Source organism: Anomaloglossus baeobatrachus, chromosome 3, assembly GCF_048569485.1.
Source record: "Anomaloglossus baeobatrachus isolate aAnoBae1 chromosome 3, aAnoBae1.hap1, whole genome shotgun sequence".
In the NCBI taxonomy this organism is placed as follows: domain Eukaryota; kingdom Metazoa; phylum Chordata; class Amphibia; order Anura; family Aromobatidae; genus Anomaloglossus; species Anomaloglossus baeobatrachus.
This window is the reverse complement of record NC_134355.1, coordinates 419858248-419875392: the sequence shown is the minus strand read 5'-3', so window position 1 is coordinate 419875392 and position 17145 is coordinate 419858248.

Here is a 17145-nt window from a genome sequence, read left to right as displayed (position 1 = left end):
ATGTTGTTCTGATTTCGATCTAATGTGTCTCTTTGGAATTTTTTTGTCTTTATATCACAAATCTCTTTTTTCCATTTGCTGGATTCATCCTCAATTTCTGCATTAAGTTTAGTTAGTGCTTCACTGGGCAGATTCTCCTGCAATTTTTTCTGTATTGCTTCTATCTCTATTCCCATTTCGCTAACCGTTTGTTTATTAAGTTGTATGAGTAATTCCATAAACTCCCTGGAGCAGGAGGTAGCGGCCTCTTCCCATTTACTCCTGAAGGATTCTTCAAAGACCTCAAAAGCTGGAAACACCTCTATCCTTAACCCCCGCGGGATAAGTTTTTTCTCTAAATATTTCTCTAGGAACGCCCTGTTCCACCAAATTCTCATTCTTTTACGTAATAATTCCTTATATCTGAATATAGATTTCTGTATCTCTCCATTACCCTCGAGACTGTAGTGGGCTTGTCACTGACTACTTCTTTCTTTCTTAAGAGCCATATTTTTTCTCTGGCTCGGTAGTCCATCTTATTCTTACTGGTTGCTGTGGATAGCACAGTAAACGTTGACTGTGAATCACCCTGTGATTTCCATACAGATTTCAGCATACGCACTCAGTACCATACTGTGACTATTCGTCAGCATGTAGATATAATAAGTGATTTTGGGATACTCTGATATCAGACTGTACACTTGTCATACTAAGAATTATAGATAGCATTTCAGTTTATCCATGCTATGTAAGCCACAGTGACTGTGCTATTATTCTGGTGTCTCTACTCCTCAATTGTGCTTTGTACACTATAAACTTTGTCCTTTTTATGTGATTTTAACTTATATAAATGTGCATTTGTTAGTTTGATATGTGATTAAATAAAGAGTTTTTGTACCTTATATGTGTAATTACTCCCTAATTTCTCAGTCTAAAGGTGATATAGGAAAACACAATACACAGATAGATGATAGGATTAGCAAAAGGTGAGGCCCTACTGACTAAATAGGACAGGATAGGAAAGGGACTGATGGTGGCCAGAGAAAAAACCTACAAAAATCCAAAAACCTGATAGTACAAAAAGCCCTCAGATCTCTAGATCTGAACTCCGTCCTATACCAGGCGCTCTTGTCATACCAATGAACAGAAAGCAGGAACCATTACAAATTCAAGAAGCAACAAACACATGGACTTATAGGAGCAATACTCCAAACATAGCTGCAGGGATCTTCCCAGCTAAGCAATTGAGAGGGAAGATTCCTGCATGCAAATAAACTGACAACCACAGCAAATGACAAACTCAGATAAGAACAAAAAGAACCAAACAACAAATAAAGAGCCAAGCACTTATCTGGGGTAGAAGTGGTCTGGAGCAGGATGAAGCAGGCTGGTGAGCAAAGAACAACTGACATCTGGCTCAGCATGCAAGCAGACCAGGGTTTAAATAGGCAGAGAGTTAGCAATGGAAACGCCCATTGCTCAACACACCTGGTCTCTGTCCAAACCATTCCTGGCCACAAGAGGGAGCCTCACAGCAGCAAAAGCATAATTGACATTCACAACACACATGTGTAGGTGGCAAGCAGTATGTTGGAAAGATGATGCACAAAATTAGGTGGCGAATCGGGGATCATCTTGGAGATATCTAGCAAAAGCGGGATAAGCCAATAGTGAGACATATTTTGGATAAACACAGTGGGAACCCTGCGGTCATGCGCTTTATTGGTATTGTCGTTGTTCTCAGACCAAAATAATGAGGGAACTGGGATAAGAAAGTGTTGCAAAAAAACTAAGTGGATTTTTACACTGGGAACATTATCACCTCTGTGACTAAATGAGCATTTGCAATTTTCTAGCTTTATCTAAGAGTCTTTAAATATGATGGATTATCCTGCACAGAGGTAACCTTGCTCTTCCTCTATTTGTAACCTACATGTAGTTTTGGGAGACTAAAATAGCTGTGCTAGTATCTCCCAATATATCAGAATTACCTTTTCTTATACACGCTTTAGTGGTTCTTGGCGTGCAACGAAGCTACCATGATGTGTAACAGAATTTAATATTGGTGAGCACAACTGTATGTTGGTAATTAAATTCCCATTCTTGTTTTTTCATTTTTTTATTTCAGTGGTTATTATGGTTTGATTATTCAATTGGGTAGTAGGTATGTGTATAACAGGTGGATGAGGGCACCCACAATATTTAAATGGGGGCCGGTATATTACATCTCTGGCTACTCCTAATGTGGAGTGTTCTCTACCTATCTGTTTAACATTTCAGAATGTAATTTAGTTGTGGCAGACATAGTATTTTTTGCTATTGAGTGCGCAATACGCGTTATCTATATAGAAAGAAGAAAGAAGAAAAAACCAGCTCACCCACCTAGAGATCCAATAATGGCCAGAACGGTGCACGGATGATATTCAGCAGGACCCCACTGTAATCATGGTTGATAGATTGCAAGAAAATCTAGCATCCAGTTCCAACAGAATTCCATATAAATTTTCTTTATTTCCAAAAAAGATTAAAAATAAAGTTATATCCTTCCATTAATATAAAACTGCATCATGGCAGAGTGATTAATTCGGGAAGCGTTTCGGAGGAATACCTCCTTAGATCACTTTCTTTTTTGGAAATAAAGAAAATTTTTATGGAATTCTGTTGGAATTGGATGCTGGATTTTCTTGGGTTATCTATATAGTATGACGCACAAATGGAGGACTAAGCTCCACCCCTTTGGGTGTTGCATGAGCTGGAGAGTCCATTGGGCCATAGGTCTGCATCATCCTACTTATTTTCTACCGATTCACTGAACTTATGATACTTCTGGGTGGACACATGGCTTTTGGAATGCACATAGCTTGCGTTCCATCGGAGGAGCATGCACCCTATACTCTAGTGATGACGCGGCTGTGGCTCCACTCTCCGTGTGACGTACTAGTTGGGTTAATAGCCAGGTTATAGTCACATGGTGAGACCTCGGACATGGTTGCGTGAATGTGTGATGTCTGATGGGACATACAGCTGGTGGATCGCACGTAGACGGGGTTCCACAGGGCCGGGTAGAATCATGTGCCTGGTACTATAGTGATGACGCAGTTATGGCTCCTTCCTCCATGTGGCGCATTAGTCGGGGAGTTCCCCACACCATATTCACATGCCAATGTCCTGGATGTGGATACGTCAGCATGTGACCCACAGATGAAGATACGTCACTGTGACCTCTCTGGGGGGGAAGTATTGCCTGTGGAATGCATGCAGACAGCGTTCCATAGGGCCATGCTGTATCAGAGGCTGTGGAACAAAAAGGCTCATAGGGTCTTACCATATAAAGAGCAGAGATGATAAAGTAAGGTGCACTCACCTATAGGGGTTGTGAAAAGATCACAACACCTATAACCACATAATCGTGGATGGAGACAGCTGCAGCCCCGAAGAAATGGGATGAAATTCTCAGGAATAAAAATGGGTATCACCGCTGCGCTAATCACCAATGTAAGCCAGGAATCCAAGTCTTTATTGCATGTGCTAATACAGGTCAATGCATTTCGGGGGTCACAGACCCCTTCCTCAGGACAATATAGCAGACAAGGAGAGATCTAGTTTATTTTGTGTGGGAGCTGGGACGCAGAACTTCTTACCCATATATGCACTGATGTCCCCTGATGAGTCTTTGCCAATGAAATGCGTCAGGATGGAATTAGGAAGATCTTAGTGGTTCAGTAACAGGATTAGCTGTGGACTGCCCTTGTAAGGGCAGAAGCTTGTGGGGTGACAGGCTCCAATTAGTTACCTAATGTATAGGGTCAGTGACGTTATGGATACTTGAGCACCCATATGAAGGAGATGCCGATCCATCCCACACCCTACTAATCCGGTGAGAATATTCCACACTTTTCTTACTTGTATTGCCAATATCAATAGTATTTTGAGTTAGTTATATTGTGTTTTTCTATTTATTTATTTATAGCCATAGGACCACTGTTTATTCTGGGTTTAAAAAAACACTAATTATGGGTTTTTTTTGTTGTGTTTGTTTTGTTGTTTTTTGTTATTGCATCGGTGGCGTCTCTGGGTAGGCCAATACTACTGTTTAGCTAAATTCATCATGCTAAAAAACACGTGCAGGAGACTTATTCATATGTAAAAAACTATTGCACCCTGTAGTGCACCTCCATAAATATAATATTGTTATTTAATTTATGATAATATTGAGTTATATGGAGTGGAGATGGGATAACATGTGCCAGATGTTTGGTGGGTGGGTGTGATAGAATCCACCTGCTACCTCGGCATTTCATTATATGGAAAGTGAATTTTTAATCATTGTATGTTTGTTATAAATAAAATAGTTTTTTACATTTAATAAGTTTCCTGCACGTGTTTTTTAGCACGATGTATTTAGCTGAATTTTGGGAGCAAATTCCATTTACATTATCCATACAGGGATATTGATATAACTCACTATGATTAATTTGAAAAATAATATATATCCCTTTTTGTCTATGACCTATTTGACAATACTACTGTTTAGTGTATGGCCAATTTTTGATCAATTGATGATCTGGTGATTTAACCCAGAGGGGCTTATAGTTATATACCTAACTTAATAGGATTTTAATAACTTTTCAATAAAAGTTATATTTTAGCCTCTTATTTTTGCTTTTTTTATAATCAATTTTATAAGTGGCTTTTTTCTGCTTTATACAAAATTACATCGACACATATTGAAAAGAAAATATGTCCATAATGGGAGGACTTGTTAAAATTAGAATATTGTAACATTTTTGTTATGATTCAGGTTATATTGATATTTACATGACTCATTTTCCTTATATAGGCAGACAATAGTCCGCCACGACTGATAAGAAATGTGAAGTATCACACGCATTATGTCTAGATAGGTATGAACAGATATATCCCTCTTTCTATGGTTTGCATCAATTTTGTTCATTTATGTGAACTGTTATGAACTGTGCATTTTCACAAAAGTAACAGGAAAAAAAATGCACCATGCAATTTGTTGTTCAATTTCTCCTGAGTACGCCGATACCCAACATGTGGTAGAAATCTACTGGTTGGGCACACAACATGATTCAGAAGGGAAGGAGCGCCATTTGACTTTTTTAATACAAAATTGGCTGGAATACCATGGATACCATGTCACATTTGTAGAGCCCCTAATGTGCCTAAACAGTGGAGCTCCCCCACAAGTGACCCGATTTTGGAAACTAGACCCCTCAAGGAATTTATCTAAATATTTAGTGAACACCTTAAATCCCCTGGTGTACAGAATTATAACGATGAGCCCTAAAAATAAATTATTTTTTTTTTACCACAACTTTGGTGCTTCAACCAGATCGTTTTTTTTTTCTTCACAAGGGTAACAGGAGAAAATGCACCATACAACTTATTATGGAATTTCTCCTGACTATGCTATCTCCCATGTGGTGGAAATCTACTGTTTCGGCGCACGGCAGGGCTCATAAGGGAAGGCGCACCATTTTAATGCGAAAATACCTGCAATTGTTAGTGGACGCGATGTTGCATTTGGAGAGCCCCAGATGTGCCTAAATAGTGGAGTTCCCCCACAAGTGACCCTATTTTAGAAACTGGATGCCTCAAGGGATTTATCTACATGTTTGGTGTGCATCTTAAACCCCCAGATGCTTCACAGAATTTTAGCCAAGTAAATGAAAAAAATTCATTTTTACCACAAAAATGTTTCTTTAACCGCAAATTTTCATTTTCACAAGGGTAACAGAAAGAAATTCACCATAAAATTTATTGTACAAGTTTTCCTGAGTATGCCGATATCTCATATGTGGTGGAAATCTACTGTTAGGGCGCACGCCAGGGATCAGAAGGGAAGGAGCGCCATTTGACTTTTTGAATGCAATCTTAGCTGGACTTGTTAGTGAACGCCATGTCGCTTTGGAGAGCCACTGAGATGCCTAAACAGGGGAGCTCCCCTACAAGTGACCCCATTTTGGAAACAAAAGTCCTCAAGGAATTTATCTAGATGGTTAGTGAGCACCTTGAACCCCTGAGTGCTTCAAAGAGTTTTTATAACATTGAGCTGTGAAATAAAAAAAAAAATTATTACCACAAAAATTGTTACCTCAACCAAATAGCCTTTTTCTCACAAAAGTATCAGGAAAAAAATGCATTTAACAATTTATTGTGCAATTTGCTCCTGAGTACACGGATACCCCACATGTGATTAAAAACGACTTTTGAGGCACAGTGCAAAGTGAAGAAGGGAAGGAGTGAAATATTGTAGTGCAGATTTAGTGGTAATGGTTTGTGGGTGGCATGTCACATTGGCAGAGCCCCTGAGGTGTTAGAACAGCAGAAACCCCACAAAAGTGACCCTATTTTTAAAACTGAATCCCTCAATGAATTCATCTAGGGGTGCAGTGAGAATATTGACACCACAGGTGTGTCACAAAATGTTTCACTGTTGGGCATTGAAGAAAAAAATAATTACATTTTTACCACTAAAATGTTATTTTAACCCCAAATGTCCAATTTTCCCAAGGGGAATAGGTAGAAAAAAGGCCATATAATGTGTTACACAATTTCTCCTGAATGTGGCAGTACCCCACAGGTGACTGTACAGTACTGTTTTGCTGCATCGCAGGCCTCAAGAGGGAAGAAGGGACATTTGATTTTTGGAGCACAGATCTTCCTAGAATAGTTTGCTGATTCCATTTACAAAGCCCCTAAGGCGGGCTTTGCACATTACGACATCGCATGCCGACACTGCGATGTCGAGTGCGATAGTCCCCTCTCCTGTCGCACGTGCAATATCTTGTGATAGCTGCTGTAGTGAACATTATCGCTACGGCAGCTTCACATGCACTCACCTGCCCTGCGACGTCGCTCTGGCCGGCTATCCGCCTCCTTATTAAGGGGGCGGGCCGTGCGGCGTCACAGCGACATCACACGGCAGGCGGCCAATAGCAACGGATGGGCGGAGATGAGCAAGATGTAAACATCCCGCCCACCTCCTTCCTTCTCATAGCAGCTGGGACGCAGGTAAGGTGATGTTCCTCGCTCCTGCAGCTTTACACACAGCGGTGTGTGCTGCCGCAGAAACGAGGAACAACATCGTACCTGTCGCTGCACCGGCATTATGGAAATGTCAAAGAATACACCCATGATACGATAACGACACTTATGCGCTCGTTCATCGTATCAAAAAGGTTTTACACACTACGACATCGCAAGTGACGCCGGATGTGCGTCACTTTCGATTTGACCCCACCGACATCGCACCTGCGATGTCGTAGTGGTGCAAAGCCGTCCTAAGTGCTAGAAAAGAAGAAATCCCCTCAAGTGACCACATTTTGGAAATGACACCTCTTTGGGAATTCATCTATGGGTGTAGTGACAATTTAGTCTCTGGAAAACACCTATAGTGTCAATCGCAGTGAATGTTGCAAAATTCAAAAATACAAACATTTTGGATAAGTTCCCATTTATCCTGTGGTCTATGCTGAGCACTTACATCGGGGTTCTCTCCGAAATATGTGATTCAGGTGAAACCCACAATGGATCCATTCACTAATGAGGCAGTAGAGTTCATCTAGAATCTGGTTGGCCTCTGTTCAGCAGTGTCCATCTTTTCAAAAGGTGAACAAAAACTGTTGATGACTGCACTTTTGTGCACGTCTAAAAAGGCACATAAAAAGATGGACACGGCCATACCACAGGCCTGACAGTAGTTCAAAGGGACTCCCTCTGCCTCATTACAGTGAATTTTCTGTTGGGAAATATGTCAATCATATTTTTCAAAGATTTACACATAATCTCAGGTGTAAGTACACAGTGTTCCGTTTGTCTTGGTCAGTTCCTGTTTTTTTGCGGACCTACAGACAGGACCATCTTTTCAATGTCTTTTGTGTAGGATCAGATGACACATGGAAGAACTTCCGTATGCATCCGATCCTACAAAAAAACACATCGGATGCCGTATGTCCGTTCCGTTATTATGGAACATGTCCTATTCTGTTCCGTAATAACGGACCGTGACTCAATACAAGTCAATGAACCCGCAAAATCCCATGGAAGCCACACATGTCTGCACATACCCGCACAGCAGTGTGTCCGCACATGCCTGCACAGCAGTGTGTCCGCACTGCAGTATCAGCAGCTTCTTACACTGCAGTGCGGGCAGCCGCAGAGATGACGAGCGCTGCTGTCAAGAGGTTAGATCTCCTGCACTCCTGACGTCAGCTCTGTCACTGCCTTCTATGCCCGCCGTGTTCTCACATCACGTCTAGCGGTGATGTCACGATTCTTCGCTGTGTAAGCGGCGGACAATGGAAGTCGCTGACAGCGCTGATGTCAGGAGTGCAAGAGATCATCACAGCAGGTAATGATCTCATCTAACCTCGTGATGGCAGCGCTAGTCATCCCCTGCAGTGACCTGGGCTGACCTATTGATGTTAGCTCAGATCACTGCACTACTCTCCCAGCCATTAGGGAACATTCTGTTCTTCAATGACTGGGACAGTGACTATGGTATGCATCCGATCCTACAAAAAAAACACATCGGATGCCGTATGTCCGTTCCGTTATTATGGAACATGTCCTATTCTGTTCCGTAATAACGGACCGTGACTCAATACAAGTCAATGAACCCGCAAAATCCCATGGAAGCCACACGGAAGCACTTCCGTGTGACCTCTGTCGGGTGCCCGTGCAGTCTGTGTCCCGCTCCCTGCCAGCCCCGCGGCTGCCCGCACAGCAGTGTGTCCGCACATGCCCGCACAGCAGTGTGTCCACACATAAATAAGGAATAACGTTTGGAACACCATTCTAAGTCTGAACTGGGTGCAAAAACCTAAAAAAACATCACTATGGGGAGATAAGGTATGCACACCAGTGACTATGTAAGGGGGATACATGAAATAGCAGAAACTGCTGTGTGAATACTGACTTGAAAAATCCAATAGCTATATGTAAGAGTGAAAATGTGAAAAATGGAATCTGCATTACTGCCATGAACATATGACTCAAGAGAAATTTAGCTACTGAATTGATCAATGCAATAGAGCCCCAACACTACGCCAAAGTATTTCTCTACGTTGGGGTCCCTAGCTTGTGTGTGTCCTCTCATGCAGTTAAAAAACTTACCGTGTATGGGAAGCTGAGACCCAGGCTATTTATGCGTATGATATGGATTGGCAATAGGTGTGGTTGGGGAGGGTTCACAAGCGAAAAACTACTAACAAATAAGGAATAACGTTTGGAACACCATTCTAAGTCTGAACTGGGTGCAAAAACCTAAAAAACATCACTATGGGGAGATAAGGTATGCACACCAGTGACTATGTAAGGGGAATACATGAAATAGCAGAAACTACTGTGTGAATACTGACTTGAAAAATCCAATAGCTATATGTAAGAGTGAAAATGTGAAAAATGGAATCTGCATTACTGCCATGAACATATGAATACTGACTTGAAAAATCCAATAGCTATATGTAAGAGTGAAAATGTGAAAAATGGAATCTGCATTACTGCCATGAACATATGAATCAAGAGAAATTTAGCTACTGAATTGATCAATGCAATAGAGCCCCAACACTACGCCAAAGTATTTCTCTACATTGGGGTCCCTAGCTTGTGTGTCCTCTCATGCAGTTAAAAAACTTACCGTGTATGGGAAGCTGAGACCCAGGCTATTTATGCGTATGTCTATTGTTGTCTATTTTTTTTAAATTACTGACTGGGTTAGTGATGTCAGGTATCTGATAGACGCCGTGACATCACTAACCCCACGACTTGATGCCAGGTGACATTACACATCTGGCATCAACCCCATATATTACCCCGTTTTGCCACCGCACCAGGGCACCTGATGAGTTGGGGTGAAGCGCCAGGATTAGCGCATCTAATGGATGCACCACTTCTGGGACGGCTGTGGCCTGCTATGTTTAGGCTGGGGAGTGTCTAATAACAGTGGACCTCCCTAGTCTGAGAATACCAGACCACAGCTGTCTGCCTTGCCTTGGCTGGTGATCCAATTTGGGGGGCACCCCACGGTTTTTGTTTTATATTATTTACTTAATTTAAAATAACAGCGTAGGGTGCCCTCTGTTTTGGATTACTAGCCAAGGTGAAGCTGCCAGCTGTGGTTTGTAGGCTGCAGCCATCTGCTTTACCCTAGCTGGCTACAAAAGATAGGGGGACCCCAAGTCATTTTTTTTAAATTATTTATTTAATTTATAGCTAAATACAAGGCTAAGCACCCTTTACTGCCACATGAAAGTCACTAAAGGGTGCCAGCTTATAATATGCAGGGAGGTGGGACATTATATAGGTCTTTCTCATCTATTATCTATCTATCTATCCCTCTATTCATTCATTCATCCATCCATCAATCCCTCTCTCTGTCTCTATATCAATCTATCCATCTCTATATCTATTCATCTATTTATCTTTCTAGCTGCTTCCGTTTTTTGCGGTCCGCAAAAAAAAATGGAAGGCACACGGATGCCACACGGAAGCTACAATGATGCATGCGTGAAAAAAACGGACCGTTTTTTGCGGACCGCAAAAACGGAAAGGTCATGTGAATGTAGCCTAAAGCACAGGATCAATATGGGTTGAAGTTGGCTTTACTTATTAATTTTTTTACGCCGTTCACCTTGCGGTATAAGTGATTAGGTGGCTTTATTCCTTAGGTCAGTATGATTACAGCGATAAGAGGGTTTATATCTTTTTTAGGTTTGGCGACTATTACACTAAAAAACACTTTTTTACATAATACATTTTTTTTGCATCACTGAATTTTCAAGGCTATAGTTTTTTATATTTTTCTGCCAACAGAGTCATGTGAGGATTTGTATTTTGCGGGATAAGTTGGAGTTTTTATTACTAACATTTTGGACCACATCATAATTTCTGATCACTTTACATTCCACTTTTTTTGAGGCAGTATCAAGAAGAAACAGCACTTCAGGAATTGTTTTTTTATTTTTTAACACCGTTCACTGTGTTCTAAAAGTGATAAGACCATTTTATTCTTTGGGTCAGTGGGATTACAGTGATACCACATTTACCGTATTTTTCGGACCATAAGACGCACTTTTTTTCCCCCAAATGTTGGGGGAAAGTTGGGGGTGCGTCTTATGGTCTGACTATAGGGCTGCGGCCGGGAATGAGGGTGCTGCGGTGGAGCGGGCCATCGGGGGCACGAGCAGGCAGCAGCAGCGCCTGCTCGTGACCACGTGGGCCCGCTCATTACATATGCACGCCCATCCTCCCGCCCATCTCTCAGCGCAGAAGCCGGCACTGACAGGTGGGCGGGAGGACGAGCGGGGACGCGCGCATAGTAAAGAGCCGGCCGCATGATCACCCCTGGCAATTACAGCCTGGAGTGATCGTGTGCGGCTGTATTCACTGCTCCCCGCGCGTCATTACCAGCGCGGGGTGCAGTGAATCAGTACACTCACCCGTCCCCGTGTGTGGGGCCGCCCCCCTGCTGCACGCGATGACTTCCTGTCTGTGCCGGTCAGCTGATCTGTGCCGGTCAGCTGATCGGCACAGACAGGAAGACATCGCGTGCTGCAGGGGAACGGCTCCACACACACAGATCAGCGTGCCAGAGAGGAAGATGTGATCGGTGCTGCAGGGAGTGAGGAAAAGGTGAGTATAAACGTTTATTTTTTTCTCTGTGCTATAGGATACAGGCCATATACCAGGATGGTATATGAGCACGATGGGAGTATATGAGCAGGCAGGATGGGGGGGGCATGTGAACAGGCAGGATGGGGGGGGCATGTGAACAGGCTGGATGGGGGGGGCATGTGAACAGGCTGGATGGGGGGGGCATGTGAACAGGCTGGATGGGGGGGGCATGTGAACAGGCTGGATGGGGGGGGCATGTGAACAGGCTGGATGGGGGGGGCATGTGAACAGGCTGGATGGGGGGGGCATGTGAACAGGCTGGATGGGGGGGGGCATGTGAACAGGCTGGATGGGGGGGGCATGTGAACAGGCTGGATGGGGGGGGGGGGCATGTGAACAGGCTGGATGCAGGGCTGTGGAGTCGGAGTCGTGGAGTCGGAGTCGGAGCTCATTTTGGTGGAGTCGGAGTCGGTATAAAATGCACCGACTCCGACTCCTAAAATATATAATAAATTGGGGACAGGAGTGCAATGCAGAATGTGCTGAATATTTTACTAAATAACAACATTTAGTATAATGCTTATATTTAAGTGAAAAATTTATTGTAGTACAATGTGAACATCAGACATTTAATTGTTTTTATGATACAATAATCAAGATATTTGGATAGAACATAAAATATTTATTGGAATACAACTTTAGAACACAAAAAAACTAATAAATTGTAAATATGTAATATATATAATATATATATATATATACAGTGTATATACACACACACAAGATATATATGTAATCTACTGTATATTACATAGTGTATTACATATTTACAATTTATTACAGTTTTTTGTGTTCTAAAGTTGTATTCCAATAAATATATTTTATGTTCTATCCAAATATCTTGATTATTGTATCATAAAAATTATTAAATGTCTGATGTTCACATACACATATTCATGTACTACAATAAATTTTTCACCTAACTATAAGCAATATATGTAGGAGTCGGAGCCGGAGTCGGAGTCGGAGCCGGAGTCGGAGTCGGTGCAAGAGAATTTGAGGAGTCGGAGTCGGAGTCGGAGTCGAAGGTTTGGCTTACCGACTCCACAGCCCTGGCTGGATGGGGGGGGGTATGTGAACAGGCCGGATGGGGGGGGGTATGTGAACAGGCTGGATGGGGGGGGGGGTATGTGAACAGGCTGGATGGGGGGGGGGGTATGTGAACAGGCTGGATGGGGGGGGGGGTATGTGAACAGGCTGGATGGGGGGGGGGTATGTGAACAGGCTGGATGGGGGGGGGGTATGTGAACAGGCTGGATGGGGGGGGGGGTATGTGAACAGGCTGGATGGGGGGGGGGGTATGTGAACAGGCTGGATGGGGGGGGGGGTATGTGAACAGGATGGATGGGGGTTTATAGCAGGATCATATACAAGGCAGGAGGATCATTACCAGGATGGGGTACCTTAGTAGAGAATTTGGGGACATTACCCCCATAACAGTGTCAGCAGCAGATCCTCGCCCTATAACAGTGTGTCATGACCACATTTTTTGCTTAAAGTTTTATTTTCCCATTTTCCTCCTCTAAAACCAGGGTGCGTCTTATAGTCCGGTGCGTCTTATAGTCCGAAAAATACGGTATATAGTTTATTTTATGTTTCGCCACTTTTACACCATAAAAACAATTTTATAGAAAAAAAATATTTTTTACATTGCTGCTGTCTGAGAGCTATAGGTTTTTTTATTTTTTGCTGACACAACTATATGGTGGCTTTTTTTTTGCAGGACAACATGACATTTCCAGCAGTACCATTTTTATTTATATATGACTTTTTGATCATGTTTTATAACACTTTTTTGTCAGCTGTTTGATAAAAAAAACATAGTTGCTGCATTTTTTTTTTACCGGGTTCACTAAAGGGGTTATCTAGTGTGACAGGTTTGTAGCTCAAGTTGTTACGGACGGAGCAATACCAAATATGTTATATTTTTTTTGTGTGGTTTTTTAAGTTAAATATACATATTTTTGGGAATTTTTTAATTTTTTTTTTTGTTTATTTTCCCCCCAGTTTTTTCAATACTTTTAACATTATTTTTTTTACTTTAATTTTTTACTTAGTCCCTTTATTGGGACACTAACTTTCAATGATCTGATCACTGATATACTGTAATCCACTGCAGTGCCTACAGGGTTGCCATCAGAATACAAAAACCGGGTGTCTTGCTGCGCTATTCACCATTCAAATGAGGAGATATAATTTATTCCATGTCTTTAATGAATATTGTTAAATGCAGGTCAATGCGTTTCGGAGGAGTCGGCCCCCTTCCTCAGGACATACATCAATGACAAGGATAATCACTGTGATTACCTCGCCTGGGAGAGGTAAGCAATCCTATGCCTGCCACCTAAATGAGGGGGATAAACTGCCGAAAGTGGCGTGGGCACCGCTCCTACCTGTGAGAGCTGGGTTTCGGCTACAAGATAAGCCGCAGACCCTGCGGCGATCGTGGGGATAAAGCGCAGTGGGACTAGAATGCTGACTCCACCCACAAAATATCCTGGCACTGGCCAGTGTCAGGACATAACCCTTCATTGCATGCGCCACAACAGTGTTTAAGGCTATGTGCGCACTAGACCGTTTTTCCCGCGGATTTACCCGCGGATTTGCCCCGGAAATTTCTTGAGAAATGTCTGCAATCTTTGTGCAGACATTTCCCATGAAATTCAATGAGAAAAAAAAATAGTTGTGCGCACTGTGCGGATTTTTCTCAAGAAAATTTCTTGAGAGAATTTTCTCGAGAAACTTTCTTGAGAAAATGTGCATGTCCATTAATTTCCGCAGGTACCTGCGGTATTCCGGGGGTATTCCGCAGGTAGCAATGATGTGCGGTATACCACCGGAATAGCCGCGAATTACCTGCGGGAATGCTCATCGCTGCCTGCGGTTTTGCAGGAAGCGATGTCATTATGCCAGGAAGAGGAGGCGGAGCAGAGTAAACACACGTCACACTCCCTGGACGCCGCACAGAAGCACTTCCGTGCGACCTCCAGGTCTGTCCCGTGCAGTCTGTGTCCTGCTCCGGCCTCGCGGCTGCCTGCACTGCAGGGTGTCAGTCTCTGCCCGCAGTGTCAGCAGCCTGTCACGCTGCAGCGCAGGCAGACACTGACACAGGCAGACACTGACACTGCACTGCAGGGTATCAGTGTCTGCCCGCAGTGTCAGCAGCCTGTCACGCGGCAGCGCAGGCAGACACTGACATCCTGCAGTGCTGGGAGCCGCGGGGATGACGATCGCTGCTGTCAGGAGGGGAGATCATTACCTGCTGTGACGATCTCCTGCCTCCTGACGTCACCGCGGTCACTGCTGTCTATGCCCGTCTCGCGAGCGGCCCGAGACTGTCACTAGCGGTGACGTAACGGGCTCTCGCGATACGTCTGACAACGCGGTGGGCATAGAAGTCAGTGACAGCGCTGACGTCAGCAGTACAGGAGATGATCACAGAAGGTAATGATCTCATCTATGCTCCTGATGGCAGCGCTCGGCATCCCCTGCAGTGACCTGAGCTGACCTATTGATGTTAGCTCAGGTCACTGCATTGCTCTCCCAGCCAATGGGGAACATTCTGTTCTTCATTGACTGGGACAGCGACTATGGTATGGATCGCCGTGCCCCCCCCCCCTTATTGGATTACGCCGGACGTGGAATTGATTGTGCTCTTTTCAATAAATTGGTTAAAGAGGGAATGTTTTGGGGAGTGTTTTTTCAAATAAAACTTTTTTTGTTGTCTATTTTTTAATTATTAATAACTGGGTTGGTGATGTCGGGTATCTGATAGACGCCTGACCTCACCAACCCCAGGGCTTGATGCTAGGTGACATTACACATCTGGCATCAACCCCATATATTACCCCGTTTGCCAACGCACCAGGGCGCGGGATGAGCTGGGGCAAAGCGCCAGGATTGGCACGTCTAATGGATGCGCCACTTCTGGGGCGGCTGCGGCCTGCTATTTTTAGGCTGGGGAGTGTCCAATAACAGTGGACCTCCCTATTCTGAGAATATCAGACCCCAGCTGTCCGCTTTACCTTGGCTGGTGATCCAATATGGGGGGGACCGCACGTTTTTTGTTTTAAATTATTTATATAATTTAAAATAATAGCGTGGGGTGCCCACTGTTTTGGATTATCAGCCAAGGTGAAGCTGCCAGCGGTGGTCTGCAGGCTGCAGCCGTCTGCTTTACCCTAGCTGGCTACAAAAAATGGGGGGACCTCACGTCGTTTTTTTTTTAATTATTTATTTATTTTATGGCTAAATACAAGGCTAAGCACCCTTTAGTGCCACATGAAAGTCACTAAAGGGTGCCAGCTTAGAAAATGCAGGGAGGTGGAACATTATATAGGTTTTTCTCATCTATCTATCTATCCCTCTATCTATCTATCTATTCATCTATTCATCTATTCATCTATCTATCTATCTATCTATCCCTCTATCTATCTATTCATCTATTCATCTATCCATCTTTCCCTCTATCCATTATCTGTCTATCGATTATCTTTATTATTTATTGCAGGGACAAACCTGCGGTAAATCTGCGGCAAATCCTCGGCAAAACCGCATGCGGATTTGGTGCGGATTTTTTCCGCAGGTCCGGAAATCTTTCACTGGCAGAAGTTTCTCAAGAAATTTTCTTGAGAAACTTCACATTTCTAGTGCGCACATAGCCTAATAGTGAATGCTGTGTGTGCATGCTCGCAGTGTAAGGAGTAAAATGCTGGCATGCACACTGCAGTTCCTGGGAGTCTGCCTGCCAGAGAAAAAGAACATTGTGGACCGTACGGCCCGTCTGCCGGTTGTTCTTCACCTCGGTCTTAAAGATAAATTGTACATGGTCACATATATGACCTGCACATAGGAATTCTGAAACCAGTCATTTCCATAACTGATGCAAATGGAAGCAGAAGGGCTCAACAGTTTGTTATGGGGTCTGTCTGATTTTGGAAAAAGATGCAGTATGTAAAAAAATGTTTCCATTCTCAAATAGACACATAAGTGAACCCAGGCTGACCACATAGTATAATACGGTAGTTATTTCTGCTTCCGTTTGTCTCTGCTATGGAAATTATCTGCTTGGAGCTGACAACTTGAAATCCAGACTGCAGGTGTGAACTCCGGCTTAGTATACATGCGTGTATAAAAAAATTGTTCACTTTATACAGAAAAATGGCGTTTTTCATCTGAATTTTAACCCGTATGAAATCCATTATCAGTTATTAAAATTTACAAGATGAATACAATTTCCTGTGTTATTTGCAAAGTATCAGTATAGATTGGATGATATATATGGTGTAAAAAAAACCCGGTTGTGCAAACACAGCTACAGGGCGTAATTATACAGTTCTTCATGTGTAGCCTTTCTGGCCGTATGGATGCCATACTGTGTATACATCCAACTTTTTGTAGTCGGCCTCTGCAGGACGGCATAGTAGACCGCTACGCTCACACCACGTTTCATGACCTCTGTTT